The 20,659-nt window shown below is 39.1% G+C and overlaps 1 long non-coding RNA gene across 1 annotated transcript in view; it reads left to right on the top strand.

The window, feature by feature from the left end:
- Positions 1 to 2,898, top strand: part of LOC135578561 (uncharacterized) — a 34,805-nt gene extending 31,907 nt beyond the window's left edge. The window contains exon 4 of the long non-coding RNA XR_010470342.1: positions 355 to 2,898. This is a non-coding gene — a long non-coding RNA (uncharacterized LOC135578561). The remainder of the gene's footprint in view (positions 1 to 354) is intronic.
- The last annotated feature ends 17,761 nt before the right edge of the window (positions 2,899 to 20,659 follow it).

Below are 20,659 nucleotides of genomic sequence, written 5' to 3'. Positions count from 1 at the left end.
GCTATGTTTACTGAAACATGTATCTAGTTTTCCAGGAAAATGCAGCTAATATGAAAGCTTTAGCTGACAGGAAAATTCACTAAAGGAGGAACTTGTTTTTAACAAAACCAGGACAGTAAAATATACTTGCAATTGGTTCAAGGAACAAGGTTATTCTTGAATTGAAAGCATGTATCAAATTAGGATAATCTCTGAAAATTTATCCTTCACTGTTCAAGGGAAGTAGAAAATTAGTGGTGTTGAGCAGGAACATTTAGTTATAGAATAAAACTGAAGGGTCAGTTAGAAAAGAATGCACTGAACTTAAGGTATATTAGAACAAAATGAGATTACTTTTTGCATATTACTTTTCAGGTCTGTGTCCTAGTGATGAAGTTAATTGTGACTTACTCTTTGAAACGCATGACCCACCAGAAGAGGCTCAGGCAACTGGTCTTACTTAGCCTAGAGAAGAAAAGAAGAGGTGGACTGCAAAAGGAACATAAGAGAAGCATTCCAATGCCCATGGGGCAATTATCAATAAGATGACATCAGGCTCTTTACAGATTTGCATGACAGGAGGACAAGGAATAATCAATATAAATTGAAAGAGGCAGAAGTTCTAATTTAAGGGGTGGGATGGACAGGAATGCCATGAAGACAGACAAGTGTTGGAACAGGTTTCCCAGAGATATTGTGAAATGTGTCTCTTGGAGGTTTTCAAGACCAGACTTCATAAAGCTCTGAGCAACCTGGTCAGAGCTCACAGCTGACCCTGCTTTGAGCACAGTTGGAATAGAGACCTCTTGAGGTTTCTCCAGCCTGAATGGCTCTACAATTCATTACCCATTCTGTCCTGTCTCTTCTCTGGTTAAATAATAATAGATTCTAAAGAAAAACTAACTGCTTTAGGATGGTTTCTAATATCATATTCATAAGGGAATTAGTTTTGTGGTTGACTTACTGCCAGTGATTAGGAGCTGTGCAAATGTGCAGCTCTCATTAAAAAGTACTATAGTTTTGCTGACTTAGTCATTCAGACACATGCTCATCCCATTTAGTTGCAGCCAAAGGCAACTAGTATCTTGTACGGTGCTGTTTGTTTATAAGCTCCCTTTCACAAAGGCCGTGTGAATATCTGACAGTTTTTGACTCAGTTCTCAAGCAGAAAGTTCAGAATTCTAGTAATTAAAGTAATCTTGCATGCTGAAATGAAAAACTGAGAGGGGTCATCCTGGTCAGAAGGCTGAATAAAGACTGATGGCATGCAGATTTCATTCAGTCTGAAAATGTTTTGTCTCTGTGCACTTGTAAGTAAGCAAGTGAAAGAGGGATAGGTCTACAGGAGACACTGGACATAATTTGAAAGAAGAGAAGCTTGGACTGCATATGTGTCACCGTTTACTGCAGGACAGCAATAAACCGTGGCAGATGCTCTCTGTTAACACCTCCCCCTTTCCACAAAGGAAAGGTAATAGGAGGAAAAGAGAGCGAGACTTGCAAGTTGGAAAAAATTAAGAATGCTTTGGTAATGCTACTAATAAATGGAGAAAAATAATACAAAATATACAAAACCAATCTTGAATTTCCCGGTGCAGTGCAGTGTTGCCGGCAGCAGAGCTGGTGCTGCTCCAGCAGCTGCTGGGCAGGCAACCGAAAGCCCTGGGCTGGACTCTACAGTAAACCAGAACTGGATTCAGAGACGCAGGGTCTGGAGCCAGGCCTTGGATCACAGGCACGATAGGCAGACTGCTCTTCAGATGCTGGTTATGGTCAAAGAGAGCGAGATCCTCATGATCCTCCACTTTTCTAGGGTGTATGGTGTGTATGGGATGGAATACTTAGTTGGTCAATTTTAGTCACCTGTCTGTCCCTCCTTGCAAATATGCCCCTCTCACTTATGGGATGTGCGAAATTTATCAGCAACCTTGGCTGCCATAGCAATAAGTCTAAACCTGGGCTTCTTCTGCATACCATTGTTACTCTTATCACCTCTGGAGTGAACAGTGTCTGAAAAATATGCAGCCAAATTCAAAAAAGTATAGTTACTTACAAGAACTCAGTTGAAAGGAAAATTTGCTAATAGAAAAACTGGTTTTGTTTTTAACAAAACCAGAACAGTATGGGAAAACCTTTTCACTGTGAGAAGAGTCAAACAGTGGAAGAGGTTGCTCACACAGACTGTGCAATCTTCATACTTGTATGCTTTCAAAGTCCAACTAAGACACTGAACAACCTAGTTTCGTCTCATAGCTGACTAAGTAGGAGATTGGAGTAGACATCTCAACTTAAACCTGGGAATAATACCAGTTCTTCCTACTGCAGTGTCAGTGATCAGTTTACATGACAAAGTGTTAAGTGTCATGATATATAATGGTCTGGACTTGGGTGACACCTGATGACACTGTTCTAGTTCATTAAAGAAATTATTTGGTGCAAGAATGGGAATCATAAGTTTTCCAACTGCCCAGTAAGTGTGCTGGAAGGTAGAACACATATCAAGCCATGAAATCAGTCTCCCTGGCTTTATTTGCTTTACTGTTTTAAAAAAAATAGGAAAGCCAAGAGTGAGACCGTGTTATATTTGCTATCTAATAGTTGCATGTTTAGGCTACACTTGATACATGACCTGGCTTTGAACTACTACTTGCAAGACAGAAAGACCCCCTCATTTTCATTTTTTTTGTTTATTTGTTTGTTTTTGTTTTGTTTGTTTGTTTGTTTGGGGGGGTTGTTTGTTTGTCTTTGTTTTATTTTGTTCTGCTTGTTTTTTTGGTTTGTTGGTTGGTTGGGGTTGGTTTGTTTGTTTGTTTGTTTTTAGAGCAAGTGGTATCTATGTACAGCTTATGCCTAGACCCTTCATTCTCACCCCACCCACTTTGACAAAGGACTGTCCCTAATAAAAAAGATCTGATATTTCTTGTGGTTCCATGTGTTTTTTGTTTACCATACATGAAAAGGCTATATTTTTTACAGTCTTGATGCTTTGTTTCTATTATCAAGATAACTGAGGACTTAAAGTAGAGAAAAAAGGGAAATCAAAATAAACAAAACAAAACAAACACAAACCCACCATGAAAGATTGGTAACAGTAAAATATAATAAAAATGTTCATAACAAAATAAAATTATGTTAAAAATTTTTGCATGAAAATAATGGAATTGCACATCTGTAAGGGCAGGACAAATTAGCCTACATAAGGTTTAACAGCAATCATGTATTTTCAAGTAAGAAACATTCCGGGGACTGTGCTTGGGATGCACTTAAAGAGCTGGTAGCTGTGGAAGCATCAAGTACAACTGATACCCTACACGTGTAACCCTATGATGCAAGTTACAGTATCTGCAGTTCACCAGCTCAGTGATATAGGAGTACAAGGAATTTTTATTGTTTATTTTGACTGTTATTTAATCAAGCATTACACAAATAGATAAAATAATTCACTCCAAAAAATATTTAATCAGCGTACAGTGGTGAAATAGTTGACAAACAGTAAAACTGCAAGTAAATAATTTTAAGGATAGGCATTGTTGAGGGTTTTGATTGCGGGGCGACAATAAAACCCTGGCAGAGGTATTGTTAACCTTCTCTCCTCCCCACCTTCCCCCTTCAGCCTCTCCCCCGCTTCCCACTAAGGAGAGGCAATCAGGAGGAAAAGAAGGACAGAGAGAAGAGAGTTGGAAAAATTAAAGAAGTTTTACTAATGCTACTAATAAGAATAGAGAAAACAATACAAAATATACAAAACCAATCTTGAAAGTCTCAGCAACTGCAGAGCCAGCACCCGAAGTCCTGGACTGGACTCTGCAGCCAAGCAGAGCTGGATTCATTCTGTCACTAGGCCTCAGTTTGCAGGGATGACTAGCAAGATCCTCTGGTAATGTTGACCATAAGCAAAAGGGAAAAAAGGAAAAGGAAAAGGGACAAGATCCTCGTGATCTCCCACTTTCATATGAAGTATTCACGTGAATGGAATGTTGTACACAGTTGGTCAGTTTCTTGGTCACCTGTTTCTCGTTGCCCCTCTCACGAGATGTCTATCTGTGCTTATCAATAAGTTTGCATTCCATTGCTATGTTTACCAAAACATGTATCTGGTTCTCCAGGAAAATGCAGCTACTATGAAGGCTTTAGCTGACAGGCAAAATTCACTACAAGAGAAACTTGTTTTTTAACAAAACCAGGACAAACATCTTAGCTAAGAACTTGCACTAAATTACCTAATTGGAAGATCTTGCTTGGAAAAGTCTGTGATCCAGGTGCTGACTGGAGAGTCTAGTCTGATCATCATCAGTATTACTGTTCTAGGAATCTCAATACCTAAAAGATGTACAGGCAAGTGTCTGTTGACTAGACTTTAATTCCATTTAACTGGTGGTGTAGGTCAGAAAGGCTGTTTAGACTCTTTTGTTTATTGCATAAACATTACTTTGAACTGATTGAATGCACTACTACTTTTATTGAAAACACTTCTTTCTACTTAGCCTGACTTGAAGGAATACAACAGTGCCTGAGTCATGAATCATTTGAAATCATAGCCTGTGTTCATCCAGTTTAATACAAATACTGTGAAGACTGAAATCCTATACTAAGCATTAATAAAAATGACTTGATATCCAAAGAAATGTTTGATAAGAATAGGTACACCTACACTTCATTTCAGAAAATAAATGCAAGTATAGTATGTATAGTCTTTTTCATGCTTTCCCATGTTATAATCTGATTTGATGGTATTTTAAAAGTAGTGATGACAGAATATTTGTTAGTTAACGGACATACTGAAAGACTTAGATGACGCTGAAGTCAGTATTGTACTATGACATGCTCTTGTAGTGGGAAACTGAAGATTTTTTTGTTATTATGAGTTCAAAACTTAATCATGCAAGTCTTTTTATAATGAAGCATTCCATGTGGTGTTCTGGGCTTGATAATGTAAGCTAACCCAAAGCACCCATCATTGTACCTTCAGATGAGAACAAGTTGGGTTTTTTTCCCCTATTAGCCATTAGTTACCGGTGAGTGGGTAAGCATTCCCACATTCCAATTCTGTGTGAATTACTCCAAACAATTTCAGTACATCTGACAAAATACCCTAGAAAGAAGTTTGTATTAACATTGAAACCAGACAGTCATACTGAAGGCTGAATAGACATCAGCTGTCTGATTATTTTGCTTTGAGCTGTGTGCTCTCTTTTTCCCTTTTTATTTGTAGGATTCATTTGTCATGTAATGTCAATCCTTATTCAAATTAAGTCATGATTTTCCAAATTTATTTTCTGTTGTTGTTGTTTGTTTGTTTTGGTTTTTTTTGTTTATTTTGTTGTTTGGTCTTACTTTACAAAGTAGGTATAATCCTAGGGTGATGAGGGAGCTAGCAGAAGAACTTGCCAAGCCGCTCTCCATCATCTTCCAACAGTCCTGGCTCACTGGGGAGGTCTCATATGATTGGAAATTGGCCAATATTACCCCAGTCCACAAAAAGGGCTGCAGAGCTGACCCTGGCAACTACAGGACTGTCAGCCTGACCTCAGCGCCTGGCAGGGTTATGGAGCAGATCATCCTGAATGGAATCACACAGCACCTTCAGGATGGACAAGGGATCAGACCCAGCCAGCATGGGTTTAGGAGGGGCAGGTCCTGTCTGACCAACCTGATCTCCTTTTATGATCAGGTGACTCACCTGGTGGATGAGGGGAAAGCCGTGGATGTGGTCTATCTGGACTTCAGCAAGGCCTTTGACACTGTCTCCCATAATATACTCCTGCAAAAGCTGGTAGCCCATGGCTTGGACAAGTGTACTCTACGCTGGGTTAAGAGTTGGCTGGAGGGCCGGGCCCAGAGAGTGCTGGTGAATGGGGCTGCATCCAGCTGGCGGCCAGTCACTAGTGGTGTTCCCCAGGGGTCAGTGTTGGGTCCAGTCCTGTTTAACATCTTTACTGATGATTTAGATGAGGGGATTGAGACCATCATCAGCAAATTTGCTGATGACACCAAGTTGGGAGGGAGTGTCGACCTGCTGGAAGGCAGGAGGGCTCTGCAGAGGGATCTGGATAGACTGGAAAAATGGGCTGATTCCAATGGGATGAAGTTCAATAAGGCCAAGTGCCAGGTGCTGCACTTTGGTCACAACAACCCTCTGCAGTGCTACAGGCTGGGCGCAGAGTGGCTGGAAAGCAGTTAGACAGAAAGGGACCTGGGGGTACTAATTGACAGGAAGCTCAACATGAGCCAACAGTGTGCCCAGGTGGCCAAGAAGGCCAACAGTATCCTATCCTGTATCAAAAATAGCGTGGTCAGCAGGACAAGGGAAGTGATCCTTCCCCTGTACTCTGCATTGGTGAGGCCACACCTGGAGTATTGTGTTCAGTTCTGGGCCCCTCAGTTCAGGAAAGACATTGAAGTGCTGGAGCGGGTCCAGAGAAGGGCAACACGGCTGGTGAAGGGACTTGAACATAAGACCTATGAGGAGAGGCTGAGGAAGCTGGGGTTGTTTAGTCTAGAGAAGAGGAGGCTTAGAGGTGACCTCATCACTCTCTATAACTACCTGAAGGGAAGTTATAGCCAGGTGGGGATTGGGCTCTTCTCCCAGGCAGTTAGCAATAGGACAAGGGGGCATGGGCTTAAACTCTGCCAGGGGAAATTTAGGCTGGATATTAGAAAGAAATTCTTTACAGAGAGAGTGGTCAGGCATTAGAATGGCCTGCCCAGGGAGGTGGTGGACTCGCCGTCCCTGGAGGTTTTTAAACTGAGATTGGACATGGCACTTAGTGCCATGATCAAGTAAATGGACTAGAGTTGGACCAAGGGTTGGACTCGATGATCTCTGAGGTCTTTTCCAACCCAGTCGATTCTGTGATTCTGTGATTCTGTGATTCTGTGATTCTGTGATTAGAAATTTTGAATATGACAGAATACAACTTTCGTCTGTTGCTATTCTACATATCAAACTTGCAACTTCCATGAACTGCAGTGAAGCAGCAGCTAATACTACATCTCACAGAATGCCCTTTCTGATAGTACTTTTCAGATAGGACCACTCCAGCTGTGACAAGCAATGTCCTGGGAAAAGCATAGGGACAATGCCCAGTTGTGCAGAAATGAGGTCACAAAGGCCAAGGCACAGCTGAAGCTGAACTTGTCAAGGGATGCAAGGAGTAACAAGAAGGGCTTCTACAGATGCATCAGCCAAAAAAAGAAGGTCAGAGGAAGTGTACTTCCCCTCATGAACGAGACTGGTAGACTGGTAACAATGGACAGGGAGAAGGCTGAGGTATTCAGCAACTTTTTTGCCTCAGTCTTCACTGGCAAGCTCTCTTCCCACACCTCTTGAGTGACTGAACTGCAAGACAGGGACTGGGGGAACAAATTCCCTCCCATTGTAAGTGAAGATCAGGATCATGACCACTTGAGGAACCTGAACATACATCTGTGGGACCTGATGAGACACATCCCAGAGTCCTGAGGGAATCAGCTGATATAGTTACCAAGCCGTTCTCTATGGCCTCTATCTGGACTTCTGTAAAGCCTTTGACACAAGCCCCCACAACACCCTTCTCATTAAATTGGAGAGCTATGGATTTGATGGGTGGACTGTTCAGTTGATGAGGAACAGGCTGGATGGTCACATCCAGAGTGTAGTATTCAATGGCCCAGTGTCTGGATGGACAGCAGTGACAAGTGGTGCCCCTCAGTGGTCTGTATTGGGAACAGTATTCTTTAATATCTTCATCAATGACACAGACAGTGCGATCGAGTAAACCCTCAGCAAGTTTGCAAATGACGCTGAGCAGAGCAGTTGACATGCCCAAGGGATGGAATGTTATCCAGAGGGACCTGGATGAGCTCAAGAAGTGGACCCATGTGAACCTTGTAAGGTTAAGCAAGGCCAAGTGCAAGGTCCTACACCTGGGTTGAGGCAACCCCAAGTATCAGCACACATTGGGGAATTAAGGGAATGAGAGCAACCCTGCAGAGAAGGACTTGGGGGTACTGGTGGATTAAAGATTGGACATGAGCCAGCAATGTGCACTTGCAATCCAGAAGGCAAACTGCATCTTGGGCTGCATGAACAGGAGCATGGCCAGCAGGTTGAGGGAGGTGATTCTGCCCTTCTGCTCTGCTCTGGTGAGACCCCACCTGGAGTCCTGCATCCAACTCTGAAGCCCTCAGTACAGGAAAGACATGGACTTGTTGGAGAGGCTCCAGAGGAGGCCCATCAAGATGACCAGAAGGATGGAACACCTCTCCTGTGAGGACAGGCTGAGAGAGTAGGGGCTGCTCAGCCTGGAGAAGAGAAGGCTCTGGGAAGACCTTGTTGTAACCTTCAGTACTTATAAGGGGCCTATAGGAAAGACGGGGACAGAATTTTTATCAGGGCTTGTTGTGACAGGACAGGGGATAATGGTTTTAAACTAAAGGAGAGGAGATTTAGGCTAGACATGAGGAATAAACTTTTTACAATGAGGGTGGTGAAACACTGGCACAGGTTGCTCAGTGAGTTGCTAGATGCTCCATCCCTGGAGATATTCAAATCCAGGCTGGAGGGGGCTCTGAGCAATCTGATCTAGTTGAAGATGTCCCTGCTCACTGCAGGGTGTTGGATTAGATGACCTTTGAAGGTCCCTTCCAACCCTAACTATTCTACGATTCTCTGAATGTGTCAAATATTTCTTAATTCCAGTACTTCAGACACTATTGTCACAGCCAGAACAGACTTGATGTAGGGAATTTAACTTATTTTATTGTTAATTAGCATAAATATTTAATTACTCCTTTGAGTGTTGGGAAAACAAACAAAAAACCCCATAACATTTAAAATACTGGTAAAATCTACCTTTCCACTACATTTCCCACACTCAAATTCACGCCAGCCACCTCTACTCCCCCCTTATGATTATCCCAGGTCACTTCAAGTGAGTCAGTGAGCAGTTCAGGAGGTTTCAGGCAGTACATCATAGTTTCTTTCTGCTGCTTCTTTCTTATCACTATTTTCATATGCTCCAGTGTGTGTCCTCCATGGGCTGCAGTCCCTTTGGATGAGTGACTGCTCTCTCATGGATCACCCCCTACTTTGCTGAGATTGGTGTTGCCTCTGTTCTTTCTCAAAAAACTCCCACCCCTTTCCCAACATTAAAAAGAATACTATGGTAGGAAATATCCAGAGATGCTCTTAAAACACCAAAGACGAAACAACTGGTAGATGTGAGAGAAAGCCTGTGCTCGCATGCAAGGAACCAAGACAGAAACCCTTATTGCCAGGCTAATGCTCCACTGGCCATTAGGAAACCAATTATCAAGTTTATTATTTTATGGTTTGCTTACATTGTACTTAATCCTGGATTTGTTTGTTTGTTTTATTTTGTTTGTGGGGTTTTTTGGTTTGTTTTTAAATTAATTTTATCTTCCAAGATAATTCACAGAAATTTGAGTTGAAGTCTATTTAGTTTGGTGCAGATTCTTCTCAGTTTTTGGTTGTTGTTTTCTTCTTTATTTTATTTTATTTTTTTTCTCATTTTGTTTACACTTACTTCATTTAGGAAAACATATTTGGTGGAAACACTGGAATACAAAGATCTATAGGCAGATATATCCTTTGATATTTTTTTCATGCTCTATCTCAGCTGCTGTTTAAATGGATTTCAATGAATATTATTCTATGGAAAACAAATACAAACAGTTTAGCTCAATCTCATGGAGTGAACTCTATGAGATGAATCAATTCTTCATCCTACAGTGAGGCTACAGATCAGCCATGTGAAGAACAGCAGTAGAATTCTGAGTTAAATGTGCAGCTGATTATAAGAGGATCTGGGCACCTTGCATTCCTGCCCACATTTTAAGATTTTAGCTTTAAGCTCTTGTCAGCATTATCTGTTGAAACAGTGATAGAAACTTGCCTATTTTTAAGTTCCTATTTTTGTTACTGTGACATTCAATATGCAGGAGATTTCTAAATATAGCTTATTTTTCATGTTACTCTCTAGGAAATACGTTTCTCTTTATCAAACACAGATTCCTTAGTACTTATTCACACATTGTTTAATACAGATGGTGTTTCACTATGATACAAAACGAAATCATACAGATATTTGTTAACAAACTATAAATTTGAAAACAGAACTTTTTGAGTATATCACAAGACTCTGAGGAATCAAATTTGATTGTTTTAAACCCTAGTACTGAATGCAAATGCTGTGCAATAGAATAAAAACCTCTTATTCCCAACTTCATATAAATATTGATAGATCATTATTGGGGGAAAGACCATCAGCAGACCCTTGCATTTCACAGTTCAACTTTTAATTTCTATTTGATCCTAACTTTTTGATAGTTTTGTGTCATGAAGGCACCCCAAAGTCAGTTTTAGGCAGACAACAAGTTCCAAAACAGACTTTATTCTGGCCAGAAAAGTACAGCCAATAAACCAACTAGAAACAGGGTTTATACAATTAGTTAGCACTCCAACAACATAAAATAAAGTTTGGATATCAGCTGAGCAGATTATTGGGGTGCAGCAAAATGAGAATAATGAGAATCCACAGTGTGCATGCACACACTCACAAGAAACAAAGCAGAGCCCTCTGACTCCAGGGTAAACTATCACTCACCTGGGTTAGGCAAGGACTTACACTTGCCTGGGTTAGGCAAGGATATATTCAGTGAATTATCACTTCCCCAAACGAGGAGGTGAGGCGCTCCCAGTCCCAGGAAGTTTCCTCAGACAGCATCCCTCCCCTTAGCATTCCAGAGCCTAAGAGGAGGGCTCTGGCTCAGCAGACCGGCTGTTCTGAGAAGACCACACAAAGGGAATCTTCGGTGGGAGCCCCATTTAAGTCTGATCAGATCTGGCTGTGGGCATTCCAGAAGCTTCCTAGCTTCTCTGGGCCCCTCCTCTGCTAACAACCCTGTCAACTTACTCTGGGTCCCACAGAAGAGCCATTGACTGCCCCATTGAAGGCTCTAGTTCTCAGAGGGGGATATGCAACCGTCACAGCAGTTCTCAGGGTGGGGAAGTGCAACTTCCACATTTTGCTTCAAGATAGGGCAGTGCAATAGAGTCCAAGTTCCCACACGAGAAAGTAATACTGTCCTTTTATCCTGTAGGAGCTGTCTAACATGCATCACAAAGAATAAGTTTTATTTTCTTTCAGTTTTCCATCCTTTTCTCAGATAGTTTCAGCCCAGTTTCAGTGACCTTCCCTGCAGTAAGGTCAGTAGAAGGACTTATATTTGTTGCTAAGGGATTTTAAAAACAGATGCTTTCTTTTTCTGCTGATGTTTAGCAGACATGGCAAGCAATCAACATCTTCAGCACAGCTTCAGTCATACGCTTCCTTTCCCTCTGAGCCTGAATACGTAGTGTGTGACACAGTTTGAATATTTTACCACATTATCTCCAAGTACTTAAGACTATTTAATGTGGTTCATATAATTACATTTAACACAGGACAAACTGAGGCAAATATCATGGAAAATGTATTCTTTTGTAAGGCTACATTCTTGATCTCTTAAAAATACTGGTTACACATAGGAACAAACATGTGAAAGATATTTCAATGAAATAAATAGAACAGAAACGAACAGTATCAGGAAGACTTACTAAATAAAATCTCAAAGCTTTTGTGGTTGACTTTTAAGGAGACTGTAACACTTTTTGTGACAATGTGCAGCATGTACATGGTTGCAATATTCAGTAATGATGCATTTTAACTGGTGAATTAGGGCACAAGTTTCATAAAGAGATATTGTTCTTACTGGAAGAATGTATGGAAATGGAGACCCTTGAAATATGTTCTTCTGAATCTACTACTTTTTCTCTTATAGAATATTATATTCTTAAAATGTATTATTTTAAATCTTAGCAACAGGGAATATTAAATTTTATTATATGGAGTATTTTGACACTAATGCATGCGTTAAAAATAGCAAATCATAATTATTAGTTTTCTACATTTGTTATCTTTTGTAATTCGCTGCACCACTAATTTCCTGTACAACTTGTTGATAGACTTCTGTGTCAAGAGTTCCAGTAGTTTAAATTTGTTGTCAGTAAGTTTGTGATCTGAGGTTACACTTGCATACAAGCTTACTTCCTGCATAACATAAGGTATTCCTTGCCTTCTGTTTACACAGGAAATATTCTAATAAACAGTGGCATTTTCAAAGGTAGTATTTTGATTTGCTTTATTATAGTGTTATGAGATACTTTGTGATAATTATGAAGGTGTTTTACCTTGTAGTGACAAGAGAGCTGATATACCAAGCTGACCTCCAAGAAATAATAACTAAGCACAAATACTTATCAAAATATTTTTTCTGTAGTGGGAAAAATTATTAGCAGTTTTAGGCTTTAGAATAAAAGACATAAGACACATAATGGTTTAAAAATATTGGTTTCACTCAATGCTCATTAAAAAATTCAACATGTTAATTGGTATAAAAAGTGGTTTGCATCCTATGTGCAATTTTTAAGTATACTTTTCTCAGTATAGGACAGAGAATGAGGTAAGATAAGGAAAGGTTCCTAACATCTTTTAAAGATCAAATAACTGTATATCATTATAAATGTATGACAGTTCCCAGGTGCTTAAAAGATAGTGCTGAAGACTATAGATATTAGTACAGCACTATTATAAATGTAGATTAAACAAATAACCAATGTAAAATATGACTCTGTAAATATTCAAAAATGGATAAAAGCTCAGTCTTGGCTTTATCTGCTTTCTCTCATGAGTCTTGACCTTGGGTTAATACATTCTTGGTACAAAAATAAAGAATTAAAAATTGTATTCATTTAAAGTGTTCTGTCTATATTAAATGGCTTTAGACAGGCAAAAAAATCTGATTGAACAGCAGCACCTCTAATAAGGGAACTAGTCTTTTCTCTCACCATAAAATCTCATTTTTGGACATTTTGTCTTCAACTTTTTGTCCTAAAGATTTTTAACCCTAAGATTACTTTATGCAGTCTCTGGACTGCATTTTTGCATGAGATTTTCCAATCTGAATCACCTGAGATAAACTGAAAAGAAGAACAAATTCTTCTGTGATATTTGAAAAGAATGAAAATGCACTGAAATTTGGAAAATGTACTTGCTTTACAGAGAGAGAGTTTTCTGTGTGTTGAAAGGAAAACCAGTTTGGCTATGAGGAAAGGCTTAGTTAGGAGTCCTCATGGAAAACTATGAGGAATGTGGGTAGTTGGAACTGGGATTTGGGACAAGAAGTGGCTGGGACAGCAGTTTGGAAGGCAACCTAGAACAATGACCTCAGGAAAAAGCTAGGCAGGAATCTATCCCGATAAGGGAACATATCAATGGTGCATCAAATTAACTTTGTGGTTTCCCAATCTTATTATTACATCTTATCAGCAAAAAGGGAACCCACTACTAAGATCTCTCATTTCTCTGAAGTTTTCTTCCGAGAAGAGTTAAAACAAATGCTGCTACAAATCCTCTTCCTTGCTCAACTGGTGTGTTGGCTTTAGATTATCTGTCCCTGGTTATACCCAGATGGATTGCACTAGGTTACCACCTGATTTAATGTAGTTTGAATTTGCTTCTTAAAAATAAAGGATTCATGAACAAAAACTTGCTCCTGATTTTGCAGGCCAAGTATTCAAAAGTTGCTAAAAATGAAAGTGTTAGTTGTCTGTGTGCTCTTACTTAATTATTCCTAATATATAATGTTTATGTTTGTCTTATTATATCATACTGCGTGTCCTATAGAACTGCAATGAGTTCTGCATCTGCTCTGAGGAAGGGTTGTTTGTAAAGCCACTGCCTCACTTTTTGCAGCAACTAGAAATCATACAGGAAAAGAAACATGAACCAGTGGTTGAGCCAGTCAGGTGTTTTCCTTGTAGTGAGCACTCAGTTGTGTTCTTGTCAATGCCAAAGATAGCATGAATTCAAGAAAAATAGCTTACAGGTAGTGCTTGGTTTTGGCTGCTTAAGGTAGATACTGGGTCACAGTTGCTGCAGTTGAGGTTGGTGGGCACTGTGTTTTGAATATGAAGTGCTGAATGCTCTAATGATTCTGAAGAAGAACAGGGCTGCTGGAAATAGAGAACAGAGATTTTCATAAGCCTTTATTTTACATGCATGCTGTAAAACTAAATTAAAACCTGTAAAACACTTAGGTGTTTCATAGTGAGTACATGAAGTATGTGGTTCTACCATGTACTCTCACTGCCAAGAAAAAGATGGGGGGGAAAAAAAAAAAAAAAAAAAAAAAAGGAGGGGGTGATTGATTTGCCTGGTATGTATGGTATGTAATTAAAGATATAAGAAAATGAAGGAATCTATTTAAACTGATAGCCCCTGGAGTAATGAGAGCTTAAAAATCTGAGGATCTTTACTAAGACTTCTCTGCTGTGCTTTTTCTTTTTATTAACAGCGAAAAATATTTTGCTTACCTGCTGAAGCTGAAGTAACAGCCTTCTTTCAGCAGGTCACTATGAGAGATCAGGTTTTACAAGACTTGCTATAATTCACAGCTTGATTTTAAAAATTGGACAGATTTAATGTTTGTGCAGTGAATACCACAGCCTTGAAATTAGTTCGGTTGTCCTTTTTTGATAAGATAATTTAGTGTTATGATATGATACTCTCTTTTTTATGTTTATTTTAAAGTTACCTTAAGACAACTGACGGAACAGTTTCCACTATACTTTACCTGAACCTTAGAAGATGTTATATGCTAGATATAATAAAAATCCAACATTGCTCCTATTTTCCTTCTTCATAACTTCACAAGTTATAACCCATATAATTGATTTTTATTCTCTTAAATTATTAAGAAATTTAGACTATCTTTAGCCTATGTTCAGGTCTTATGTTACTAAACTATTTGGTATATGGCTTCTTATAGAACTTGCTTAGCATAACTCATTTAGTCTAAGTAAGTCTGTTTAGGCCACAAGATGTGAACCTTTGAACTTTCTGCCTAGTTAATAAGGGACCCAGCCAGAATATAAGTGAGCTTTCGATTGTCAGTGGGAGTTATATCCCTAAAGATAAGTAAAGGAATGGAATGTCACATCTAAAGAAGAAAAGAAACAGAAGAATGTGAGAACTTACCGAAGTTTTAGTCAAGAACTTTCTACAACCTCTCATGTGCAGGTGCAAAATAGCAGCTGATGGACAGTGCCAAGACTGATGCTCAGGCTGACCAGCAAAAGACAATCACTTGCAGAGGCAAGAAATGAAGGCATTCAATGAAGAACTGGGAGACCCCAACTCTAATTTTACAATTGGCCTAAACTGGCATGTCAGGAGTGGGAAACTTATATTCTAAGGGTCTTCAGAGACACTCAACTTGAGTTGCTCTTTAGCACTGTGCCTTTCAAATAAATTATTTAAGAGGAATTTCTGGAATTTGTGCCTGACACTCTGCTTCAGGATACCTAGGGTAAAGAAACTTCCCTAAATGATTCAAAAGTGAACTCAAAATACAACAGGAGGCAGTATGAAATGTGAGGAATTTTTAATGTATAAATGATGTGCCACTTCAGATAACTGTTTTGTACACAAAATAATTCAGAACAGTTTTGTCACAGAAGAATATACATATTTTTATAGCATAAATCTCCCAGACTTACAGTTATTAGGTAGTGGACATGAGGTTATTGAGTCAATACTTGACTCAAACTGTACTAATAAAAGATAATTGCTTTCTCGAAAAGTGTTTTCATTATTTATGAGCATAAAGTTGGAAGCTTCAGTTTCTTCAGTAGGAGAGGAAGATTAATGACATTCAATAATGACTTTCTTTAATTTTCAAACTACAAGTTTTCATGCTAAGTTCTATAAGCTTTCCTTATTTTTCTGCTGTGAAAACATTCCTATATTTATATTATCTCATGTGGACAGTCTAAGGAGATACTATATCTGGCACAAGGCTGCCTATATATTCCTTCAATTTGATGTTTCAGCTAAAGCTCAGATTCAAACCTCAGTTACTAATCTTATAAAGTAGGCTGTTCCTTCTAGAATTTATGCCTCCCTACTTTGTCTACATCACAGCAGACAACCTTCTGCTGGGGGCTTATCGTAAGTGTGAGGTTTGAATTAGAGGTAAAGTGAAAGTATAGCATCAAGCTCTCTCATGGCCATGTGAATACTGTATGCAGCTGTTGTCATTATCCAGCTCTGTGGAAAAATAAGTAATTATTTCCAGGACTGTCAATCTAACTTTTATCCTACATATTAAATAAGCTTTGCTGAGGACTTGAATCCATTTGTGCAGCTTCTTTAATGCCCACCAGCTACTCTATCTAATTTAAATATGGATGCTAAGACATCTGGTTTATGTGAAACCGTTGTTCCAGACTCTACTGAAGGCTAAATGTAACAATGATTCCTCTTTTTATCACATATGTGTTCTGAAGCTTATTTGCAATAGGCATCTCTAGAATGAAAGAAATGGCATATGTATGCTAGAGATGCAGTCATCTAAAACTGGTTCAGTTTTCAAAATTTGTAGTCAAATATATTCCTTTCAAATACTGCTGAGCAACACATTTTAAAAACAATATGTTTTAGAGCACTATGGAGATGTTTTCTTAAAACTGCAAAGGAAATGAGTATATGAGGATTAAGACAACTGGAAAGTGGAAGAATTTAAAGCTAAGGTAATGTAGAGATTTCAAGCTTTCTACAATGCCAAGCAATAAGTTGTCAGACAATGCGTCAAGCAAACCTTAGTGTGTGAAGATGATGAATATGCTTTCATTTTTGTACGTCATGAATATTTAATTAGTGGTTTTCAGAAAAAAATGCAGAAGAATAAAAAAAAATAATAAAATGGGTTAACATAAAAGTCATGGTCTAAGTCAATGTCAGTGGCAATGTTTAGATGTTCAGTTTGACTTGAACTTTGATTTTTATTTAGAATTTCTTCTATGATGTGGGCTTGATATTTTGAAATATATGGAGAGGCTTTGCTTTGGCTGTAATAGTGATGTAAAATAGTCTAATATCCCTTATTTACGTTATTTAAACATTTAACTTGATTTCCATTCCAGTTCTAAAGCAACTAAAATTCAAGCAGGGTAAGTTCAGAGTTCTTACAAAATGTTAATTTCTTCTAGGGGTGGGGATTTGAGGGAAAGACAGAAGAAAGCAAGAAGGTTAAATATGAAACTTGTGTTTTGTTTTCCTGTAACTTTTCCATTGTAAGAGGGTAATGTCATGCATTCAAGGAAAAAACTTTTTGAAGACTCATTCTCTCTCTTAGAAGAAGGAAATCCTTGGAAAAGTATTTATTTTCACATCAGGAACTTCTGATGCAGAGGTATTGCCAATTGCTAATAATATTTAAAGCAACAGCTTTCTGCAAAGTCAAGTATGAGCACTTGATGAATAGAAAGTTCAGGGGTCTGTACTCTCAAGATCAAGTAGCCCTGTGAGGGTAGTAGTTGTCATTCAACTTGATAGTAGTCACCCTGTCATTAGCAGGTTTTAACTCATTTTAGGATAGACTGGTGGACTAAGCCTAGTTAATGGATAAAACTGATCATATTACAGTACCAAAAGGCAAGAAACAATCTGTAAAGTTCTGGTGAAGCTTATTGTGGAGATAAATATAATTATCATCTATTATAAATCAGTGAAAAACTATCAAGAGTGAGACAAAATGAAATGTGTCTAGGCATGTCCCATGCTAGGTCTTTGCACATTTTAATTTATTTTCCTGCCCATTCAGCTAAACAATAGTGGGTTTTTTGCATTCTAAGTACCTTAAATAGAGAATTATTTCAGTCAGCCTAATCTTAGGCACAGTTTTGCAGAACACCCTTCTATGTTTTGCTGCATGAGGGGGCTGGAGTGCAAATCTTATAAGGTGCGGCTGAGGGAACTGGGACTGTTTAGCCTAGAGAAAAGTAGGCTGAGGGGAGACCTTATTGCTGTCTACAACTACCTGAAAGGAGGTTGTAGCATGGAGAGTTTTGGTCTCTTCTCCCAAGTAGAAAGTGATAGGATGAGAGGAAATGGCCTCAAGTTCTGCCAGGGGAGGTTTAGATTGGATATTAGGAAAAAAATTTTCATAGAAAGCATTGTCAGGCATTGGAACAGGCTGCCCAAGGAAGTGGTGGAGTCGCCATCCTTGAAGGTGTTTAAAAGGCATTTAGATGAGGTTCTTAGGGATATGGTTTAGTGCTAGAGTTAGGTTAGGTTATGGTTGGACTCGATGATCCTGAGGGTCTTTTCCAACTGAAATAATTCTATGATTCTATGTCTGCACCCATACTTCTTTCTGTGTGCTTCACTGTGATTGAGAACAGAGCCCAGGGGGAGGATTCTGTTGCTTTGTAGAGGTGTCATGGCAGGTCATGCATGCAGCAAGTGGAACTCCTTGGACAGAAAATTTCCTCCCAGTTAGAACTAGGAACTGTACACAACCTTTTGCATAACCAAAGCACGGCTATCTGCCAGCAGTTTTCAGAGAACATTTTTTGCTTTGTTTGAAGTTATACTTTTATAATATTGTAATAAGAATTTCAGAAAAAAAAAATTAGTGCAGTACTTTCCACCCTAACACATGTTTTCTCATAGTAATATCTAGCTACCATCATGACTATACTTCATCATGATATTTTAGAGTGGTTTGTGATAAGATTGAACTTTTTATTTTCATTTCAGAATCCATGGCTTTTTTTCTTACCTTCTACATCTTTCAGAGCTGCTGTGGGAAAATGCAAAAATTTTGTTTTGATGGTATGTTCAACTCTGCAACTAAGATACAACACTCTATCTGCCACACCATTTACCCGGAATAACTTCATTTTGTTTAAGAAAACCTGTCCTTGGTCCTGACCCTGGCCACTTCCTTGCATGTTCCATCTTGTACTGTGAGCTAATTACATCTTCTGTATGCAACTGGGCTTTTAACTCACAAATTTGCAGTGTTGCTAAAGCCACATGTAAGTACCAGTTTCCTATTCAGTGAAACATAACATCTATTACTTTTTTTAAATTTTCTTTCTTTCTTTCACCCCCCTCCCCAGTTGTAACAACTAGATTGAGTATGAGTCCTCCCACTTGTAAGTTTATTAGGTTCTATTTTTCCTCTTCTAGCAAATACACTTTAATCCTATAAGGAAAGTATTCTTTCAATCTAATCTTTATTGCTGTGGTTGGCCCTTTAAACAACCACTGATACTTTTTTTTTTTCTTCTAAGAGTACATTTGAAGCTATCTTAGTACAAATCCCTGCCTGATACATTTCTGCTTTAAGTGACGTATTTGATTTTCTGTTACACTTCCTTCTTGTCATGAGTCTCAGTAGACTCCTTTTTGCTCTGTTAAATGTTCTGGGCAAGAAGAGTACTCAGGAGCTACATTAATTTTGAAAGCAGTTTATACAGAATTCACAATTTCAGTTAGCTTCCTAGCATGTGCATATAGTGATGTAGGTATCTCTCCCAATCCCTTTGCAACACATGTGTTTACACTGTCTACAGGTCAGGTATTCATGTGCTTCTTGTGAGGACTGAAGTCTCAAGCCAAGCAGTAACAGACATGAAATGTTAAGGCTGCTACAGTTCAGAGAACATGAGTATAAAGTGGAAAGAAAGTTTCTCATAACATAGCAGATAAATCTGAGAAAAATTAAGTGCCTCAAAAAGAAATATTTACGGCCAGGTTCAGAGGTTTTATGTTACAAGCTTAAGTTTTATTTTGTTGATAATTAGTTTGGCAGTAGATTGAACCAGGCTGATCCAGTTTCTATTTAAATTACTGCTTTAACTCAAGTTATGCAAGAGCACTGAACACTGCCTTCTTCCCAGTCTGAAATGGAGACTGAGGTTTGGGCAGGGTCTAGCTGCCTCACGTCACTCTGCCCTGGGAATCTGCATGACTGTTGGGTCTCCTGCCCACAGGACACACGTCTAGATCCTCTTCACCACTCTTGGTTGCAGTCAGGATAGACACAAGAAGAAAGAGACTGAGGAAAGGCAGCCTGAGTCCTAGCAGGTCTCTAAACAGAAGCTCCTAATGCTCTGGAGCTGGGACTCAAGGTGAGATATCATATGGTATAGAATATCCCTTTGGTCAGTTGTGGTCAGCTGTCCTGGTTGTGTCCCCTCACAACTTCTTAGGCACCCGGCATGGAGTCAGAAGCTGAAAAGTCCTTAGGTACTTATCAACAAAGAAAACATCAGTGTATTATCAACATTATTCTCATTCTAAATCCAAACCACAACACTATACCACCTACTAAGAAGAAAATTAACTCTATCCCAGCAGAAACCATGATAAAGACAATAAATATATTTCTACAAATGCATTAAAAGCAAAAAGAGGATTAGGGGTCTTTTATTGGCTGTGGAGGGAAACACAGTGACAAAGGATGAGGAAAAGGCTGAGGTACTAAATACCATCTTTGCCTCAGTCTTTAATAGTCAGACCAGTTTTTCTCTGGGTATCCAGACACCAGAAGACAGGGACAGGGAGCAGAAGGAAGTCCCCATAATCCAAGGGGAAATGGTTAGTGACCTGTTACACCACTTAGACACATACAAATCTAGGGGGCTGGATGAGATCCACCCAATGGTACTGAGGGAGCTGACAGAGGTGTTCACCAAGCCACTTCCCATCATTTATCAGCACTCCTCTCTAATAGAGGAGGTCCCAATTGACTGGAAGTTGGCAAATGTGACACCCATATACACAAA

The sequence above is a fragment of the Columba livia genome, chromosome 2 (assembly GCF_036013475.1).
Source record: "Columba livia isolate bColLiv1 breed racing homer chromosome 2, bColLiv1.pat.W.v2, whole genome shotgun sequence".
NCBI classification, from domain to species: Eukaryota; Metazoa; Chordata; class Aves; order Columbiformes; family Columbidae; genus Columba; species Columba livia.
Note: the sequence above shows the minus strand (reverse complement) of the source record. Positions and strands in the feature narration are given on the sequence as shown.